Genomic DNA, 22,091 nt, shown 5'->3' with positions numbered 1-22,091 from the left:
TGAGTAGCATCCTGCCCTCAACAAGAATGATACCTGAGTATAGAAAAAAATATATCAATTTCAACAATTGGTTAAGCTTCTGGTGTCATTCAAAGGGGATCCAGTGTCTGTTAGCCTGGGATGACATGCTCGACAAGCCACGCTGCTTCGCTAGAGATGGCTTGCACCTGTCACCCTTAGGCTTTTGAATACTGGCCAAGGCTATTGCCACCCCCATAGTGCCTTTTTTAGGCAAGGCTCAAAAGACAAACCCACCACCATAAATAGCACAAGTAACAAAAAACTGAGAGTAATGCTACTCAATGCCAGAAGTCTAAACCTCAAAATGCACGCACTCGGGGCACTCATCAGTATGGAGAAAATCGATATATGTGTAGTAACAGAAACCTAGTTTAAGGCTTCAGAGAGCACCCCAGCACTACCAGGCTACAACTCATAAAATACATTTTGGCCACAAAACCTGGACCGAAATACAAAAGGTGGGGGAGTGTCCATATTCATCAAGGATACCCACACCTCCAGGTTAGTGGCACAGCACGATGCTTCAGAGATCATCCACGTGCAACTAACAATGGGAAAAACTGCTATTCAAATTATAGTTTGATACAGATCACCCACCATGTCCCAGGACCCCCACTCTGCATTCCTGGAAACACTGGGAAACATAAAGGTCATACCAAACACCCTGATATTGGGTGATTTTTATCACCCAAACATAACCGGGAGAACTACTCAAGTACAAACTCCCTTGCCCAACATTTCCTAGAATTTATAAACTCAAATGCCCTGGATCAACTGGCCAACATCCCCACCAGAGGTGACAACATATTGGACCTGGTCATCACCAACATGGGTGACTGGTGTTCCACCCCGGAGGTCAACCCCCTCGCTGGTTAGATCCAACCATAAAGTAATCACTCTGGATATCCACATTCTGCCACTACCCCTGGTCAAGGAAACCACCATGAAAAACGTTTCAAAAGCAAACTTCATGTTACTTAAGACCGAGGTGGGAAGTTTCAAAGCCCACATGCTAAATGATAACACTGTCCAAGCTGCAAAATTCTTTACTAATGAACTCTACGGGCAGCTACAAGAATGCATGGATCGTGCTATCCCAAACAAAACCAAGACTCACTCCTCCAAGAAAAGGAAACCAGTCTGGTGGACCCCTGCCATAAACAAGCTATACAATAGAAGGAGGAAACTAGTACAAAAAAAGACTAAAATCCCAAGAAGGGAAGACATCCCTGATCAGTATCAGCAAGAAAGTACGGCCCTCATAAAATCATCCAAGGCTAGCTTCGAAAGAAAAATTGCTATGGACTCCAAAGATAACAACAAGGCATTCTTTAGCTATGTCAAGAATCTAAGTGGCAATTCTCAGATCTGCTGGGAGTTAGTGCAGAATGGCACAAAATACACGGAACCGACCAATATAGCCAACATCCTGGCAGACAGGTTCGGTGCAGACTTCACCCCCCTCTCACCCCCAAAAGAGCCCATAACTATACCAGAAGAATGTAGTGCCCCTGAAATCACAGACAGGTTAAAACAGCCCTCCAAAGCCAAAAACACAGCATAAATGGGACCGGGCGGTGTCCCAGGCTGCATCCTACATGAGCTCAAAGATGAACTAACCCCTCACCTAAACACACTGTTTAAACTCAGCCTCTCCACAGGCTATGTGCCCACAGAGTGGTGCACAGTAACGGTCATTCTACTCCACAAAGGTGGAGTCACAAAGGACCCCAGGAACTATCGCCCTATAAGCCTGACTAGCTTGGTCTGCAAAGCTATGGAGCGCATCATAACGGATCTCATTAACAGAGACATTGGAAACCTCCAAATACTGGACCCTATCCAGTTCAGCTTTGTTAAGGGCAGATCATGCCTCCTAAACATGGTGGACTTCTTTGAGACAGTTACCAAGGCTATAGATGAGGGAAAGGTGGTCCACACAGCCTACCTAGACCTTGCAAAGGCCTTCAACACCATTCCCCACTCAGGTATTATAGACAAGCTCACCAGCCTGAACATAAACCCCTACATCATGAGATGGGTTGCCAACTGGCTCATGGACAGAACCCACATGGTAAGAGTTGCAGGAGCTAGGTCTGACTCTAAACTGGTTACAAGTGGCATTCCCCAGGGCTCAGTCCTAGGACCCCTCCTCTTCGGCATATACTTCTCAGAGGTACATGCAAGCACAGGAGGAATATGGCTGACCAAGTTCGCAGACGACTGCAAACTAGGAGCTATAATTGACTCTCTGCCTGACACAGACATCCTCCAAAAGGGTCTCACTGAGACAGATACCTGGTATCAAAACCATGGCCTCAAGCTAAATGCCAAAAAGTGCATAGTCATCCCCTTTGGAAAAAACAAAGTACCCACAAACTACCACAGAATTGGTAGCTCCCTAAATACGGAAGACGTAATAAGGGATCTGGGGACCCAAGTAGATAGTAACCTCTCCTTTGATAATCACATTACCAAAGTGGTTGGAAAATCCTTCTATGTGGCCCACCTAATTACAAAAGGGTTTGCATCCAGATCGAAAGAGGTCATTGGGCCCCTCTATGCATCACTCATCAGACCCATCATAGAGTACAATGCCCCATTTGGGATGTACCTTACAAGACACCTGCAACAACTGGAAAGACCACAGAAGTACCTCACCAAGAAGATCACTGGCCTCAAGCAGATGCCCTATGCAGCTCGACTGAAGAAACTCCAGCTGTACTCGGTTACATACCGCCTACTCAGAGGTGATCTCTGCCTGACATACAAGGCCATGTCCAACCCAGAATTGATGGACATGCTCCACCTAAAGAAAACCACATCCCCTCAATCCACACGCTCCAGGGATCTAAACCTCACCACAACAATAAGTAGGACATGCTGGAAGGATAGATTCCTGTCCCAGAGACTTCCCATGCTCTGGAACAATATTCCAATCTACATTAGGAAGAGCTCCTCGCTAACCCTCTTCTTGAGAAATAAACACGAACAAAGCACCAAATGAGCCAACGAAGATGTAAACAGTTTATTTGGCTAAAAGCAGCACTCCAAAGCACTCCAAAGCAAAACCACATACAAATCCAAACGTAGTGTTACACACTTCCCACGTTTCGTCTCTCCTTCATCAGATAAACACATATTCCACCCATAAGTCCATGTTTAAATACAATTCCTAATTCAAATACACCAATCATTACACTGAGTCAATGAAGCACTTATGACAAACCACATAAAATGCATATAAAAGTATATAAAAGTGCAACACAGTTCATAAACATAATCAAATACATATCACACTTTAAAAATAAATATTTGATTAATCAATAACAAAATTAATATGTATATATGTATATATAAATAACACATAATAATAAATTACATAAAATATACATAAAAAATGTTATTAAAAAATGTTGTTAAAACAATACTACACCCCACTGGTATACAATGGTATTGCACTGACCTGACATTCAAAAACAAAATATATATATATGTAAGTATACAGTAGTTTTATAATTTAGCTGCTCTAAGTTTTAAAACTGGTGCCAATGATACCATATCATTGATACCCGGATGTTTATTTGATTCTAAAGTTATTTGCCAATACAATTCTCTGTATTCTAGAAGTGTTTCCCACATACCCCCCCTCGGGTCAATAGGCACAACTTCCACTACAAAAAATTCAAAAGTGGATTCCTTACAAACTAATGTATGTTTGTACAGAGAATTGTTCGTACAGGATTTCCTGATATCATATAAATGTTCATAAATCCTTTGTTTTATCATCCGTTCACTTTTTCCAACATAAAATGCCTCACATTTTTTGCACAAGGCGACATAAACAATCCCTTTTGTATTGCAATTTACAAAGGCATTTAATGTAAGTGTTTTCTTCCTGGCTTCTAAAAAGCAGCTATTTCCAATTTTCAAATGTGCACAGTATCTACAAGCACCACATTTGAAAACCCCAGCTTTTTTCTTACTTTTATTGGTCAATCCACTGGCACCACTCTCTATAATACCTTTAATATTGTTGCCCTTCCTATAAATAAATTTTATTTCATTTTCAAAAATGTGACTAAGTTCTGATACTTTTGCAAAATGTTTCCATTCTTTTTCGAACGTCTTCTTTATTATATTCGATTGGCCATCATAAGTTGTAATGAGACCTGATACAAAATCATTTTCCTGGGGAACATCTGATGACTTCATTGTCTCATCCTTACCCAGAATAGGTTCAAATTTAGTTTTTCTCCCCTCAAGAACATCATGCAATATAGAGTCAAATAATTCCTTTGGGTAACCTCTTTTTGTAAACATACTTCTCAAAGTTTCACATTCTCCTATAAACATCCCATCATCAGAAGTCATTCTGCAAATTCTTACCAATTGCCCTTTCAAAACGCTTTTTTTCTGATGGAAAGGGTGAGAACTGGTAAAATGCAGATATGTGTTTGAGAATGTTTCCTTCCTATGTATCTTAGAGACAAACATGCAATCCTTTTTAATTATGTTGACATCCAAATAAATCAACTGCTGTGTATCAAAATTCTTAGTGAATTTAAGAAAATCAGTTGTCACATTGACATATTCTACAAAAGTGTCATATTCTTCTTTAGTACCCTTCCAAAAAAAACACAAATCATCGAGAAATCTACAGTACAAGGTCCATGAATCTTTAAACCGTGGAATAAGAATATATTTATTCTCCCAATATGCCATAACGATGTTTGCATACGTGGGTGCACAATGGGCTCCCATGGCCACTCCCTTCACTCGCCTGTAGTATTCTCCTGTAGTTTCAGCAGTGGTGGGTTCTATAGGTGGAGCCAGTGGCGAATCTGGCAATATGATTGTAGCTATGGGACAGCTTACCTAGTTCGGATTTGTTGATGTTTGACAGTACAGGCGAGGCATATAAGAGAGTAGGTGTGATTGGGTGATTGCAGTCCTAGCCAGTGGGGTTAAAAATGTTGTTTCTATATAGTGATCCAAGCTTCTTATTGATGGTCTGTATGGTTTTGTTGACCTGTAGGTCAAATTTCAGATTATTGTCTATGATACCCCCTAGCAGTTTGGCATGATTATCTGGGGAAATAGTGGTAGCATTGTTAGATGTGACAGAGAATGAAGTGTGGTGGATCTACTAGTGGGAGAGAAGAGTAGAAGTTAAGTTTTATTGGGGTTCAGAAGTAGGCATTGATTGGTGAGCCAGTTCTCAATAGTGTTAAATGTATTTTGGGTTAAGATTTGCAAGTCGGATGGGGAGGTGGCTGAGCAGATGAGAGTGGAATCATCTACGTATTGGATGCAGGTGGCTTTAGGGATAGCAGTGTGGAGGTTGTTGATAAAAATAGAGAAGAGTAGTGGACCTAGTATGGACCCTTGAGGGACACCAAGTGTGAGAAGTAACTGGCTGGAGAGTTTGCCCTGCCATAGTACTGCCTGCTGTCTACCAGTCAGGTAAGACTGGAACCACTGGATAGCAGGCTTGTTGAGGGAAATAGATTTTAGTGAAAGAATGAGAAGTTCATGGGTGACCATGTCAAAGGCTTTTGATAGGTCAAGAAAGAGAGCAGAGGCTAGCCTATTGTCATTCCTGTTTTGTTTTATGGCAGTAGTAAAGGAAAGGAGGGCTGAGGTGGTGCTGTGGTATGGCCTGAAACCATAGTGGGAGTCGGATAGTAAGTTATTCTGTGAAAGGTATTGCATTAGTTGCTTGTGTATACATTTCTCCATTATTTTGGCTAGTGGGGAAAGAATGGCAATGGGTCTATAGTTGGATATGTCTGAGGAGCTACCACCTTTATGGAGAGGGATGACGTGAGATATTTTCCAGAGGGAGGGTATAGCATTTTCAGATAAGGTTCTGTTGATGAGGATAGATATGGGATATGCAATGGCATCTGCAGCTATTTGCAGGTACTCTGCTGGGAGGAGGTCAGCAGCGAGGGTGGTAGGTTTTAGATTTTTTAGAAGTGTTTTGATAAAACTAGCGGATATTGGTTGGAAGCCAAATTCTGGGTTATTATTAGGTAGATTAGGCATGTGGTTTAAGTTAGAGGGGGTTAGTAGATTTGCTAGGGATTGGATTGTTTCAGTGAAAAAGTTATTAAAGGCGCTATCTATTGTCTCTAGGGAACTATGGGTGTAGTTAGCCGTGTTTGGGGTGGTGGAGTGACCTGGACAAAGTAGTTGATTTATGCCTGCCCAGAACTTTTGAGAGTTGTTGTGGTGTTTTTTTAGGTGATTTTGGTAGAAGCTTTTTTTATCCAGTAAAATATATTTTTTTGTATCATTCCTGAGTTGACGATATTTTAGATGGTCAAGTGGGGCTTTGGTTGTTCTCCAGCTGGCCCAGGCTCTGTTTCTAGTTTTGATTTTTGCTTTGGTATGTGAGCCATGGTGCTGTATTTCATCTAGTTTTTATTGTACGTGCTGGAGCATGGGAATCAAGGATACTTAGGAATTTAGTGTTAAAGTGATCTATGGCCTCCTCTAATGTTATATTTTTTACTTTTGACCAGTCACCTGCTTTGTTGCCTGGTGGAATGTATGCACATATGATGTTCAAGTGTTTGTTTTGGTTAATCTGTAGCTTGGTTATGAGGAGTTCCACGGTATTGAATTGGGGAGGTTGAATGGTGTCTCTATTAACGGTTAGAGTATTTTTGTAAAGGACTGCTATCCCACCTCCTTTCCTTGTAGCACGGTCTAACCAGTGAATATTGTATCCTGGAAGTAGTATCTCATTGTCAGTAGTACTGGGTTTTAGCCAGGTTTCCGTAAGACACATAATGTCTGGGGAGTGGGTTGCTAGGATGGTGTGTAGGTTGGGAATCTTATTGTTAATACTTCTAATATTTAGGTGAAATGCTAGGAGGGAACTAGTGGGAGTATTCATGGATAGCTTGACTCTGGGGGTTGTGGTAGGGGAGTGGAGGTTATTGGGTGTGGGTGGTCCAGGGTTGGGATGAATGTCTCCATGTGTTATAAGGTTATAGTGACAGGATATTCTGATCTTTAGGAGTTTGTTTATAAGCTTTATATAGTCTTTGTCTTTAGGATTATGTTTTGTGGCTGTACACAGGTGGTATTTTATAGAGGGTGGTATATTTGCTGTGCAGGGGAAGGTAAAGTGTTTGTTGTTATGTGTGAAGTCGTGGGTGTCTGTTTGACCATTTGGGTAGTGAATACCATGGTCAAGTGCTTGTTCATAGGCAGTGATATGGTAAAATAGAAACAGTATAGGCATTTGGGTAATTAGTGTTTTTTTTGCTCGTTTGCATTTTGATGGGGGGCGAGCCAAATTTGATGGCTGACTGTGCTAACAGGGTGTGGAAGAATGAGAGAGAAGGAAATGGGTTAAGGGTTCATAGGTTCATACTAGGCTATCTGCCCCAGGGCATTTATAAGCCTAGCCAAAGTGTGTTTGGCTTTCGCCACCCATTTTAAATTAATTTTGCTATGCCCTTTTTCGAGGTTAGTATACTGTGCCTCTGTCTAACAGTGACACAGAAGTCATACCCGGGGTAAACCTATGATCTCCCATCCACTCATCAAGATTCCTCTTGAAGAGAGTCAATGTGGGACTCTGCCTAACCTGGACTGGGATTTTATTCCAGAGTGAAGGGAGCCTCTGGGTTATGAATGTGTCCTCCAGCATGTCCTATTTATTTCAGTGCTAAGGTTCAAGTCTCTCGAGTGCGTAGCTCGATGGGATTTGGATTTTCTGAGGTGCAGCATGTCCATTAATTCTGGGTTGGACATGGCTTTATGCATCAGGCACAGATCACCTCTGAGCAGGCGGTATGCCACTGAGTAGAGCTGGAGTTTCTTTAACCGGGCAGCATATGGCATCTGTTTGAACCCTTTGATCCTCTTGGTGAGGTACTTTTGGGGTCTTTCCAGTTGCTGCAGGTGTCTGGTAAGGTACATCCCAAAAGGGGCATTGTACTCAATTATGGGCCTGATGAGGGATGAGTAAAGAGGCACGATGACCTTCCCTGATCTAGATGTGAATCCCTTCATGATTAGGTGGGCTATATAAAATGTTTTTCTAACCACTTTGGCCACGTGGTTTTCAAATGAGAGATTGCTATCAACTTGGGTCCCCAGGTCCCTAATTACTTCTTCCATACTTAATGGATTACCACCTATGTGGTAATTTGTGGGCACTTTGTTTTTGCCAAAGGGGATGACTATACACTTTTTGGCGTTTAGCTTGAGGCCATGGCTCTGGCACCAGTTGTCTGTTTCTATGAGGCCCTTTTGTAGGATGCTTGTGTCAGCTGGAGAGTCAATTATGGCGCCTAGTTTGCAGTCATCTGTGAACATGGTCAGCCACAGTCCTTCCGTGTTGGCCTGTACCTCCGAGAAATATATACCAAACAAGAGAGGTCCCAGGACTGAGCCTAGTGGGACGCCGCTTGTAACTGGTTTGGAGTCTGACATGGCTCCAGCAATTATAACCATGTGGGTTCTGTCCTTGAGCCAGTTTGCAACTCATCTAGTGACATAGGGGTTTATATTTAAGCTGGTGAGCTTAACTATAATGCCCAAGTGGGGTATTGTATCGAAGGCTTTTGCGAGGTCCAGGTAGGCTGTGTGAACCACTTTCCCCTCATCTTGGTGACTGTTTCAAAGAAATCAACCAGGTTTAAGAGGCAGGATCTGCCCTTAACAAAGCCGAACTGGGTAGGATCCAGTGTCTGTAGGTCCCCAATATCTTTATTTATGAGGTCCATGATGATCCTTTCCATAGCTTTGCAGACCAAGCTAGTCAGGCTTATGGGGCGATAGTTTCTAGGATCTGTTGAGGCACCACCTTTGTGGAGAGGGACCACTGTTGCTGTACGCCACTCTCTGGGTACATATCCTGTAGTAAGGCTGAGAATGAACAGTAGTTTTATGTTTGGGTTTAGCTCTTCTTGGAGTTCATGTAGGACGCAGCCCGGGACACCGTCTGGTCCCATTGATGCTGTGTTTTTTGCTTTGGAGAGGGCGGCTCTTACCTGAACATCTGAAATGTCAGGGGGGACAGCACTCTGCTGGGATAGATATTTGCCCTTTTGGTGGGGGGGGGAGAGTTTGCACTGAACCTGTCAGCTAGGATGTTGCCAATGTCTGTGGGTTCGGTGTATTTTTTGTCATTTTGGACTAATTCTGAGCATATCTGGGAATTCCCACCCAGGTTCCTAACATAACTAAATAAAGCCTTGTGATTATCCTTAGTGTCCTGTGCAATTTTTCTCTCGAAGCTGGCCTTAGACGATTTTATGAGTGCCCGTAGTTTTTTGCTAATACTGATCAGAGGTGCCTTCCCTTTTTGGGATATTGCTCTATCACATAGTAGCTTCCTCCTTCTATTGTATAATTTGTTTATGGCTGGGGTCTACCAGACAGGATGCCTGCCTTTGGAGGATTGGGTCTTGGTTTTATTTGGGATCGCATGATCCATGCATTCCTGAAGGTGTTCATAGAATGCGTTTATAAAGGATTCTGTGGTCTGGGCCATATTTTCCACAGGCCCGGGGGCTTTGAAGGATTCCACCTCGGTTTTGAGGAGTGTGAAATTTGCTTTAGAGAAGTTTTTCACTGTGGTTTTCTGGGCAGGGGGTGGGGTCGGGATGTGAATATCCAGTGAGATTAGTTTATGGTCTGATCTTATCAGTGAGGGATACACTTCTGGTCTGGAGCATAGAGCCCCCATGTTGGTGATAATAAGGTCCAGTATGTTTTCCCCTCTTGTGGGAGTGGTAACAAGTTGTTCCATAGCATTTGAGTTTATAAATTCTAGGAACCTTTGGGCTAGGGTGTTGGAGCTAGAGTAATGCTCCCAGTCTATGTTTGGGTAGTTGAAGTCGCCCAATATAACGGTGTTTGGAGAAACCTTAATATTTTCCAGTGTTCTCAGGAAGGCCGAGTAGGGTTCCTGGGTTTGGGAGGGTGGTCTGTAGCAAGCTACAAAGTGTAAGGCAGTTTTACCCACTGTTAGTTGCACACGGATAGTCTCTGATGCTTCGTGCTGTGCCACCAACCTGGAGGTGTGGGTATCTTTGACGAATATTGATACTCCCCCGCCTTTTGTGGTTCGGTCCAAGTTTTGTGGCCGAAAAGCATGGTATGAGGTATAACCTGGTAGTGCTGGGGTGCTCTCGGGGGCCTTGAACCAGGTTTCTGTTACTGCACAGATATCGATGTTCTCCATGCTAAGGAGAGTTTCGAGTGTGTGCATCTTGAGGTTTCGACTTCTGGCGCTGAGTAGCATTACTCTTGGTTTCTTATCCCTTGTGATACCTATGGAGGTGGGTTTGTCTTTTGTGCCTTGCCTAAAAAAGGCACTATGGGGTGGCAAGAGCCTTTGCCAATATCCGAAAGCCCAGGGGTGACAGGTGCAAGCCGTCCCTAGCAAAGCATCGTGGCTTGTCGAGCATGTCATCCCAGGCTGACAGGCATTGGATCCCCTTTGAATGACACCAATACTTAAGCCAATTGGTGGCAGGGTTGCTCAATGATGTGTGAGATGCTGATAGGTACTTACCAGGAGGGGAGTGCCAAGGGAGTGTCTGGTTTAAATGTTGCACTAGTGGGGGGCGGGGGAGACTTGGGGTCAGGGAGGGGAGTGGAGCAAGCTGAGTGCAGCGAGGGTGAGCGGAGTAGGGCTAACACTGACTCTGAGAGTTAACTTGGGCTTTTGGTTTGGTTTGTATGATTGTATGTAGGCAGTGTTGTTGGCTGTACTTTAATTTGTTTTATTCTTTTTTAGATTTCAGGCTAATTTTAATTGGATCCTAGTGGTAAACAAGCAAATGTAATCAATAAGGAGGGAGCAAAATTACTTTACCAAATTAAAAAGTAAATGCTTGGGACTGGAACACTGTGTGAGTGTAAGGCTGATTCAAAGTAGTATAGCCCACTCTAGTGGCAATTGGCTAGATCCTTTCACTGTTGTTGTGCATACACAATTAAGCCTCAACAGTTTACAAAAACGAAATTGCATTTCACCTATTACAATTGAAAAGCTGGCAGGACTCAGGTTCTTGCTTCCCAGAGGTTTTACTTAGTTAAGATAGCCAGCTTCAGTGGAGAAGGTAGAATTTGTTTTATGCAGTGAATCCCAGGTTGGGGGGGTTACTCAGGAAAGAAACACATGCAAATGTGCAGGCACAACGAACAGAGGGATAGGGAAGGTACAACAGCTACAGGATGAAATTAATATATATTTACTTTTTTGTCTTGTTCTTAACAGTTACATGCATGTCGTTTGTCTTGTTCTTAATAGCTGTATGTATGTCATTTATGTAATTCTTACTTGGAGAGTCACTGAAAATGTAGTCATATTCCTTGTATGCATACATACTTGGCCAATAAATGTGATTCTGATTCTGAGAATAAAGGTATATAAGAAGAAGGCATATGGTATGTTAAGAGTGTTCACAGGGACGAGGTTGAGCCACTATGAGAACTACTGAGATCCATAATAGTGTCTTTTCTTCTATGTCCTTACCAATTTATTCTTAGTAATGATGAGGAAAAGGGTGTATGGGAAAGTCAGAAATAGGGATAAAGCAAGCAGAGGAACACACAAAAGGCACTGGGAAGGAAAGACTGAGAGAGGGTGAGAAAGCAAGGTATTTTTTGTGGGACAGGTCTCTTTTATAAAGAAGGGTAGAGGGGAAGGAAGTACAGGGTATGTGTCAGCAGGAAAGAAGTACAGGGAATGTGTCAGCAGGAAAGAAGGTCTAGAGATAGTAGCAAGGTTAAACAAATGAGGGAGGTGCTAAAACAAAAGACAGAGACAGAAAAGAGAGAGACACAGACACACAAATCGAGGAATATTGGTGATGTGAAGGAATAGACTACAAACTTTGTAGAAAAGTAAACATAGTCAAAAGGGACACCATGACAGGGGCCAGGGTGGTATGGTGGCTGTCCTTCATGCAGCCCAGCTCTACCCAGCCACAGGTCAATCACATTTGCTACTAGCCTCCCCATTAGGCCCAGGCATGATGGCTGCATTGGCATGGTCAAACAGTGGTGTTACTCTACAAGTTAGTCAAGGAAATTCCTCAGTCAGTTAATGCATATGTCAATCTGCCATCTACAAATGCCATCATCACCTAGTCCAGTTTTGCTGGTTAATATTGTAATCTAACAGCAATGCTCCCAGATGGTAAGATAACACCCTTCCCAATGACAGACAACTGGAATCCAGGAAAGAGGCATTCAGGTTAACTTCTGAATGATTTTATTCATGCTACAAAGTGGCAGGCCTGAAGACAGCTGGAGACCCAGCAGTGGATGGTGAGGCAGGTCAAAAGGGGGGGAATACTGCCCCATCACAGTTGCCCCATCACAGTCATAGCTGTGGCTGTCATTCTATAAAATAGTAATCAGTAAAAAACTAAATGCAAACTCTAGTCAAGCTAGAACTTCTACTGAGTGACCTCTCAAACCTCTTGTATTAGAGGCACATGGTAATGGACATCAGCTGGGTATAACAGCCCTGTGTTTCTACTGGTTAGTCAAACGGTCCTCCTGTGCCTCTAATACAAGAGGTTTGAGAGGTCACTCAGTGGAAGTTTTAGCTTGGCTGGAGTTTTCATTTAGTTTTTACTGATTGTCTTTTCTGTGTGACCTTCTCACTCATTGTTTTGATCTATACCATAGTAAGATAACTGGAGAGAAATGTAACAACAAACATCAAATAATTATAAAGGATGGTAAGACAGAGACACAGCAGGGGTGGAAAGTTTAGGAAGTCTGTGTAATACCATTAGGCATAAGCATACCTGAAGAATTAAAATGTTGTTATATATGCAGTACTAAAGTAGATAAAGGATATGTGCTTCCTGGAAAAAAGGTATAACTAAAGAAGTGTGTCACAAGCGGGTAGAATGACATGGATCTTAGACAGTCCCCAAGAGTGTACATGGGATAACAATGCAAGTGGTGCAACTTGTGATTTCATTGGTGATGAAAGAGAGCTGTATGGCCCTGCTGCACTGTACCACACTGTTGTAGGGCAAAGAAACACTGAACTCCATGTCAGACATGGCCTACTGTACAGATTCCCTAGAGCAACATGTAGACCATGCCAGTAGGAGACAAAAATAGCTAAACAGTGGCTTAACTTGGGCAACATTCAGAATTTGGCAGTCATGTAGTATTACTTATGCAGTTCAGCAGTGCATGCTCCAGTTCATTAGATGGAGACATGCACATGGGTGCCAGCTATAGCTGGCACTGCCATGGGGTTTGGAATTATCAGTACATGCAGTGTGCCAGAGAAACAGATCAATGCACCTTGTATGGATTGCAGGGTTATGACAATGAATGTAGCAATGTAAGATTCCAAAGCCATGGGTATGAAGTAGAGTATGACACATGGGAGGATGGAGGGAGAAGCACAGACAGACAGATGCCTCCTACCATAACAGCAAAGTCATCTCACACAGGATGGGTGGATGTGGCAGTGAAGCAGACTGCATGTATAGTGCATGTCTGTTAAAAGGTGTATATTCCTGGTAGGAAGGGTTTTCATTACTAGAAACAATATACTAATACTCATTGTTATTGCATTGCAACAATATGCTGCTATGCTGTCCCCAGTATATTCTTAATCCTGTGTCTGGTGAATTATTCCATGCACTTCTGAAAGGAAAGTCTGTTCTCCTTTATTTGCCCAGCATCTGAAAAACATAAAGTAAAACTGAAATTTATACAGATAGCATGTCCTACATTTGGTTGAGCAGCTATTAACAATATTGCAGTAAAATGCACTTGCCATAGTACTTACTGTAGAACTCTGAGCCCTTTTTCCTAACCATCTCTTCACACTGAAGCAAAGTGACACATCTTTAGGTGACTGTAGTGGTGCCTGTACTTCTCTCTGTAGCATCAGTTTAGCATTATGGCAAGGAAGTCACAGGCATCTGTTTTATACTGGGGACCCTCATAAGAGTCCCTCAGCAAGCACTCTCCAAGTAGTCTTTGCACATGAGGTACAGAAAATATTTTCGATTCCTTCTTGCACCACCTGGCAACCATGGCCTAATTAGTGTCCTCAAAAGCTATCACTATTTCACAGGTCACAATCTACAGGAATATGGCAGCAGTTTTGCAGTGATGCACATTGCTGGCATTTCTTGATGAACACTAACAGGCTGAGATTTGCTGATGCAGCATAACAGTTTGTGATGCCACCTTATAGTGGTGAATAAATGCATGGCATGCCAGGGTGATCAAAGTGTGATTGTCATGATGATATGCTTGTGTGTATCTTGCACAATCCACATCTCATTCTATTATTGCTCTTCAGTGCCTTTAGAGTCCATGACAAATACTTAATCTGCCCAGATAAGTGCAACTTGTTTTGTGATCATTCACGTGGGTGTGTGGTTAGGGATGGCCCTCATAGTACAGCCATGGTCAAATGAGCATTGCTTAAAATGTGCAATTCAGGGACAGTTATTCTTGATTGAAACATTAACATAGATGCCTCAAAATTGTTTGACATATACTGCAGTGACTATTGCGGTGCTCATCAATCTATTGAATTTTCTACAGTAAAGTAAAGGGAAAAGAAACTACTAAGTACATTTGTTGAGGATAACACAGATCTGCTTCATTATGCTTGCTCATTATGCACATTGTATGTAAATGTATTTCCTGACTGCTTGAATCTTACTCTTGTATTATACCATTAACTTTATGTAACCATGTTTCATTGTATTGCTTGTGGAGCTTTTCATGAATGAATGGACTGCATGAATCTTTACTCTTGTATTTTACCATTAACTTTATGTAACCATGTTTCATTGCATTGCTTGTGGAGCTTTTCTCCCCGGGCCTCCACTGAAAATGGGCACTTCTTGGCCCAGTGGACTTCCCCGGTAATCAAACTGAAATAAATAAAAATAAATAAATATAACAGCTGAACCATGACAGTTCAGTTAGGCATTCACAAGTTTCAACAGGTAGTTACAACTCTTTATTATTTGCACAATTTGGACAGTGTGAAACTTCATTTTGAAAAAAAAAACATAATGGTTCTGACACCAGTGATATTTGGATAATATAATTAAATACTGAAGACATCAGAAGCAAGATCTAAAATATATCAAAGAAGGAAAATAATGCATTATTTATACATGTATAACATGTTTCAACCAATTATACTAATGCAGTTTAGATATAACCTAGCTGGGGATTTGTTAACAAACATGTACAAGTTGCATTAAGCCTGTGTAGGTTCCTAGGTATTTACTAGACTAATGACCACAGGGGCCTTTTTAAGCCTAGCCATGCATCTCAAATCTCTGACAAGTTCTGGTGCCCTTGATTAGTGTAAGCAGAATCCTGGGAGATGAACCATTTACAGGTTGTCTGTGTCCATTAGAGACATAGGTGCCAAGCCAGGGATGGATTTCCTGTTCCCCATCCAATTTTCCAAGTTACACTTGAATTGGGTTAAGGAGAAGCTCTGGTTCACATGGATGGGGACCCTGTTCCAAAGACGGGTTGTCTTTGGAATACATACCTGTCTCTCCAGTCGGTCCTATTTACATCACAGACAAGGTTTAAGTCTTTAGAATGGGTTATTCTGGTGATGTTTGATTTGCTTACATGCAGGAAGTCCATCAGAGTGGGATCTTACAATGCCCTTTATGTCAGGTGTAGATCTCCCCTTAGCAGCCCATAGAAGGCAGAATACACAGATAGGGTTTTGAGGCAGTCTGCATAGGACATTTTATTTATGCCCTGTATTCTTTAGTGAGGAACCTCTGTGGACATTCCATTTGTTGGATATGCCTCATTAGGTAAATAACAAAGGGGGCATTGTACTCAATGATAGGTCTGATGAATGTTCAATACGGTGGAACAATGCTTCCTTGGACCTAGATGCCATACCTTTGTTTATAAGTTGCACAGCATTGAATGATTTCCTCACTACTGTAAACATGTGATGGTCAAAGGCTAGATTACTGTCTATGTGTGTGTCCCAAGTCCCTGACTACTGGGTCAACTCTAAGGGGCATGTTGTCAATATGGTAGTTACCAGGGGTGGATGGCTTACCAAAGGATACTATTATGCATTTCTTGGCAATTAGTTATAGTCCATTGCTCTGATACCAGTTGTTTGTCTGTGTCAGCCCTTCCTGGAGAACATTTGTGTCAGTGTGGGATTCAATGACCACTCCTAATTTGCAATCATATGCAAATTTAGTCAGCCACAGACCATTGACTTCGGCCTTGACTTCAGAGAAATAAATGTCAAAAAGGAGTAGTCCAAGGACTGATCCCTGGGGACTCCACTTGTGACTGGGCTGTTTATATAGGTGGACTCCCGAATTTTAACTTCCTGGGTCCTTTCTGTGAGCCAGTTGGCTATCCATTGGGTGATGTACAGGTTTGTACCTAACATCTTGAATTTGTCAACAATGCCTGAGTAGGGTATTGTGTCAAATGCCTAGGCCAGGTCAAGGTAGGCAGTATGAACCATTTTGCCCTCACCTTTGCTTGGGCGACCTTCTCAGAGAAATCCACCAGGTTGAGGAGGCATGACCTGCCCTTGATGAAATTAAACTAGGTTGGATCCAATGTGTGGAGGTTTACTATATCATTATTGATCATTTCCATGATACACCTTTGCATATAAAACTAGTGAGACTTATGGAGAAGTATAAAATCCAAAATTGTTTAATACTCCAGTTCCTCAGCTAACAAGCCTTTCACAGAGTTAACATCACAGTAGCACAAGCTACACTTAAATAAAAATATCACATCATTAATCAATTAACTAAAACAATTAAACACAAATTAGAAATGAACAATTAATGCAGAAAAGCCTTCCACTCAAGTTCTTTGTTTAAACCATAAGGCATCAAAGTGTCAAACTTTAAAATACAGACTGCTTCTTTATATAACAGTTTGTTTTTAAGTGCAAAATCATCCTTAATCAAAACTTGTTCTAAAATACATGCTTTTAAACTGGTACAAGACCCCAAGTGTACTGCATGAAAATGTGATGCCACAGTGCCTGCTGAATTTTTAACTATTCCTTAAACATTCTAGTACATTTCCCTGTGGTAAATATTGTATTTGTATTCATGTGGTTAGGACTTTTGATAAAATAAATAGCATTTTTTCAGCCTAGGGCTATTTTCTCCTGTGTGCCTAAGAGAGTGGTTTACTGTCTTTCATGCCCCTGTGGTTTCTTCTATATAGGAGAACCCAAAAGAATGTTTAAAATCAGAGTACAAGAGCATGTTAGAGACACTACGAATCAAAATGTGGATAGCCCTGTGGCATCACACATGTAAAATGGGGACATATTGAGAAGAATCACACACACCTGTGAAATCATTCCAATAATAGTATTAAATCAGGAAACGGGCATTTGTGGCAACAACTTGCATGCTGTGAATAGTAAAAAGTGTGACAGTTCATACATGATGTGTATGTATATATGTCTGAATGTACTGCGATCAAGAAGGACCTGACAAATATGCAGAACTGTCTCTTTTACCAGCATATCAACAGAATAATGTGCTGCTATCCATACACAATTGCCTAACTATAACAGATGTGAAATGATCATAGTTGAAAAATGAGAGGCATGGTCATGTGGCAAACATTAATATGCACATAAATCAAAGCAAAACTCATGCATAGACACTCTCTTGACAACTAGATTATGTGTGTAAGAATGTCAGTATATCACTATGTATGTGATGTATGTATGCATGGTAGAAAAATCACAAATGGATAGGTAGTCATGAAGGACTTAACCCAAAACAACCTAAATGCCAGCAATATTATATTATATTATATTATATTATACCATCAGCTACAGGGGGTATGTATTACCTGTCATTTCAAAACTATAGAAGTATAATGCATGTGTGTGAGTATATTCAGTCATATCATGTGTGTTCTAGCTGCAAATGGTGTACCATACACATAGAAGAAGAAGTGGTAGCTGTCTCAATGTTTCTCTGCCCTGGCCTGACCCTCCTCCATTTTATTAAAAAAATAATATTTTTTTCTTGATATAAACTCCAACAAACTGCTTGCTACAACTGCAGCATACAGTTGCTGCAGTTTATACCCTGCCTGCATGGAATGCAGCAGCACTCAGGTTTTAGTTAAAAAAGTATTTTTTTTCCTTACTTTTAATATGTAGCAAACTGCTTGCTACAATGTAGCAAGTAGTTGCTGCAGTTTACACTACATATGAAGGGCTATTGCACTCAGGTTTGACTGACAATGCAATACTGGCATTTAAAAGCCAGTATTGTATTACAGATCGGGCTTGACTGATTGTACTCCCCCAACAATTTGCATTCAGGGCAGTGGCTCCTCTCACCCCACTCTAGCTACACTACTGTGAAGAAATGGCTCTCTATTGATATGTCAGCATTTGAAATTCTGAGTGCCAAAAAGCTGAAAAAAAAGACCAAAAGGACAGTGAAGAGCAAATCTGGAAAATCACTCTTCTCCTTAAATCTTTTTGCATGGATCTAAGCCACCCTGCATCCCCATTAGTGGGGCAAGTCCTGCCCCCTGACCCAGACAAGGCAACTCTGAGATTGCCATACCTTGGAGAAATGGGAATATTCTAAGAAATGACATCGTGGACTTCTTTCGGCCATTCAGTCTCTGGCAACTTAATCAAGTGGGTCTCGACATTTCAAATGGCTACCCATAAGAAGACAAATTCTAAAAAACTCCACATCTGAATGCAGTATAGGATTGTGCTGCACATGACATTTTGACCTGAAGTCAACCTGTTGTTGAACACGTTAGTAATATGTGTGTGACAATACACTAGCATAAGTTGCAACCGGGTTAAAGATTAACATGTATTATAAAGTGAATGTTGAAAATGTGCATTTCACATACACTATCTAGTCTAGTGGCCTGCAAAAAATATTATTTTCCATGCATAGGTCAATAACTCCTCAATAACTCGATTGCTTCAAGATGGTTACATTTATAAAGTTGTGACAAAGAAGAAGAATAAATGACAGTAGCTGTCTCATAACATTGATTACTTAATGGTGTATTTACTAAATGACGAGCAGCACATCCATCATTATACTGGGCATGCACATAAGCACAGCAATGACTGCAATAATATTAACTATCCACCACCGAACAACAAGAAAGTATAACACAGGTCTGCACACACTTTGTGACAAATTTGCATCATGGCACTTATCAGATCTGATGAGTAAGTCATTATTGTCTTTAAAGCCCTGTAATGTGAACAAAATCATAAAGGGTATACTTTCCAGTAAGTCATGGAATACAGATCAGTATTTTGGGGGAAACTAAATAATGCCTGTAAGTACTGTCTGACATACTCAGCAGTTACATTCTATTAGACTTTAACACATGCCCAAGTCAGACCTCAGAGAGAGGTGTATCAACCACTAACACCACAAGAAGCATATTGGCTGTGTTATGAAGAACAAACTTGAAGTGATTGTACCAGTATTCTTTTGGAATGGTTACCACTCCCCTAAAAATTATGTCTCTTACTGTGCCAAGTCATCATTTGTTGGGCTAAACCAACCACATAAAAAGGCTCATATACAAACTAAAGCTCTGCACCCTTGCTGCAGACCAGTTTCAGAGTGATGAAACAACAAAGCCAGTACACAAGTAAAGTTCTGTATTTGTTCTCTAGCACCTCGGCCACAGTAAGCCTTCAAGGAGTAACACATAACACAGACAAAAACGTTTATGTGGATCAACTGTCTCTTTTTTAGATATTAATTTACAGGGTATTGCAGGACAACATATTATCACTAGTATACATAGAAAATTTGATTTGCCAAATGAATTTTTGATGGGCACCAGTTGTCACCCTAAACATACCCTTGAAGCTTTACCGTATGGTGAATTCTTGAGAATTTCTCAGTTATGTAATGATGATAATATATTTAGGAATGAAATATTATGTACTAGGAATATGTTTGAAAAAAGACAATATGATATAAAGTTGATTGATTTAGATATCAATAAGATATTTAGTAATAGGTATAATAGAGGGCCATTATGTAAAAATAAATGTAGGAATGATATCATGAATTATAAAGAAATGGAAAAGATATTTATGGTTTCTACTTATAATATTTGTAGTGAGAATATTTGTAGTGAGAATATTTGTAGTGAGAATATTAAAAAATGTATTTTACACTTTTGGGACTTCTTAAAATATTATTTTGAATTGAAGAATTTAATTGAAAAAAAGTTAATGTTCTCTTACAAGAGGGGTAGAAATGTGAAGGATATGGTAGTGCATACTAGAGTTTATAAACCTGATGAGAAATTGCACTACCATATTGCTAGTAGAGGGATGTTATCACGTGGAAAATGTAGTGGTTGCCCTTATGTAATTAATTTTTTCCCCTATATAAATACTATTAATTATAGACCAAATGGCCAGTATAGCTGTAGAACTGAGAGAGTGATATATGCCATCAGATGTGGTTGTAATACGTTTTACATTGGTCAAACGAAGAGAATGTTTAAGGTGAGATTATTGGAACATCTGAGGGATATTAGGGTAAAAAAAATAGAGAGCCCTTTAGCTCAGCATTTTTATGAATGTCGTGATGGAAAATGTGATAGTTTAACAGCAACCATTTTAGAACAGGTTTTTATAAGTGAATTAAATAAGAATTTGATTAAGAATGCACTTTTAAAGAAATAAACTATTTTTATTTTGAAGTATGAAACCCTAATTCCTAGGGGCTTGAATACAGATTGCTGCTGGAGAAGTGTTATTTAATTTTGCCTGGAATGCACTTTAATTAATTTTAATGATCTAATTGTTTAATTGTTTGATTGATGTTAATAGCTGATGCTAAATAAACATTTTTGTCTGTGTTATGTGTTACTCCTTGAAGCCTTGTGGCTGAGGCGCTAGAGAACAAATACAGAACTTTACTTGTGTACTGGCTTTGTTGTTTCATACTGTGGTGCAACAACTTGGTTTCTATTCCTGTTGTTGTTCGTATGTTTCAGAGTGATTTCTAAAAATAGCCACCCCCTCCATCTCTTATATTATATCTATCTTAATAAACCTCTCTGTCTCTGAACAGTATTAACCTCTCCTCTGGAAAATATCTCAAATCATTCCCCTACACAAAGGTGGCCCTTCTACAGACTTCTCACACTATTGCACAAGTTCTGTTCTTTTCCCCTGTCCAAAATCTTAGAAAAATGTATTCATCAGCAGTTACTTGACCATCTCCTTAGCAACAAACTCTTTTCCAGATCACAGCACAGTTTCAGACCAAAGCATAGTACTGCTACTGCACTCATCAGCTTCACTAACACTGTAAACCACATCAAAAATGACAGTCAATTAATCTCACCTGTCTTCCTCAATATGTCCAAAGCATTTGACACTGCATCCCACCAATTACTGCTCAACAGACTAGCAACTTACAACCCTAGTGTAACATCCCTTACTTGGTTTCAAAGCTATCTTTTCAACAGGCAACAATCCACTAGATGGGAAAAAATTGTCCCCCCTACCCATCTCTGCATGAGTACCCCAAGGCTCCATCCTCAGACCTCTGCTCTTTATCATATTTACTAATGAACTTAGTTCCTCCACCAAATTAGCTGCTATTGTTCGGTATGCATAAGACATCTCTCTTATCTGCTCTGCCCCCCAATCCAAGAACTACAAGTAAAAACATAAGAATCTCCCCAAAACATTGAAAAATACCTAACCAATCATCAACTCAGTGTTAACCCCAATAAAACTAAGCTTATGGTCTTCTGCAACAGTAGAACTAAAAATAACCAAATCTTTCTCTCCATCTACTCCTCCAATAGTACAAGAATTGAACCAGTCAGTCAAACTAAGCTCCTTGGGGTAATAATAGACGAATGCCTAAAAATCGACAGAGACATATAGCAAACACAATTTAAAAAGTACACATTTAACTTGGGTCACTCTATAGAGCCAAACCCTTCTTAACCAGCTGTGCCAGAGTTTCTACAGCTAGATCCCACCTGCTTTCCATCCTCCTTTACTG

This window comes from Protopterus annectens, chromosome 2.part2 (assembly GCF_019279795.1).
Source record: "Protopterus annectens isolate FY-2018-M chromosome 2.part2, PAN1.0, whole genome shotgun sequence".
NCBI classification, from domain to species: domain Eukaryota; kingdom Metazoa; phylum Chordata; order Ceratodontiformes; family Protopteridae; genus Protopterus; species Protopterus annectens.
Note: the sequence above shows the minus strand (reverse complement) of the source record.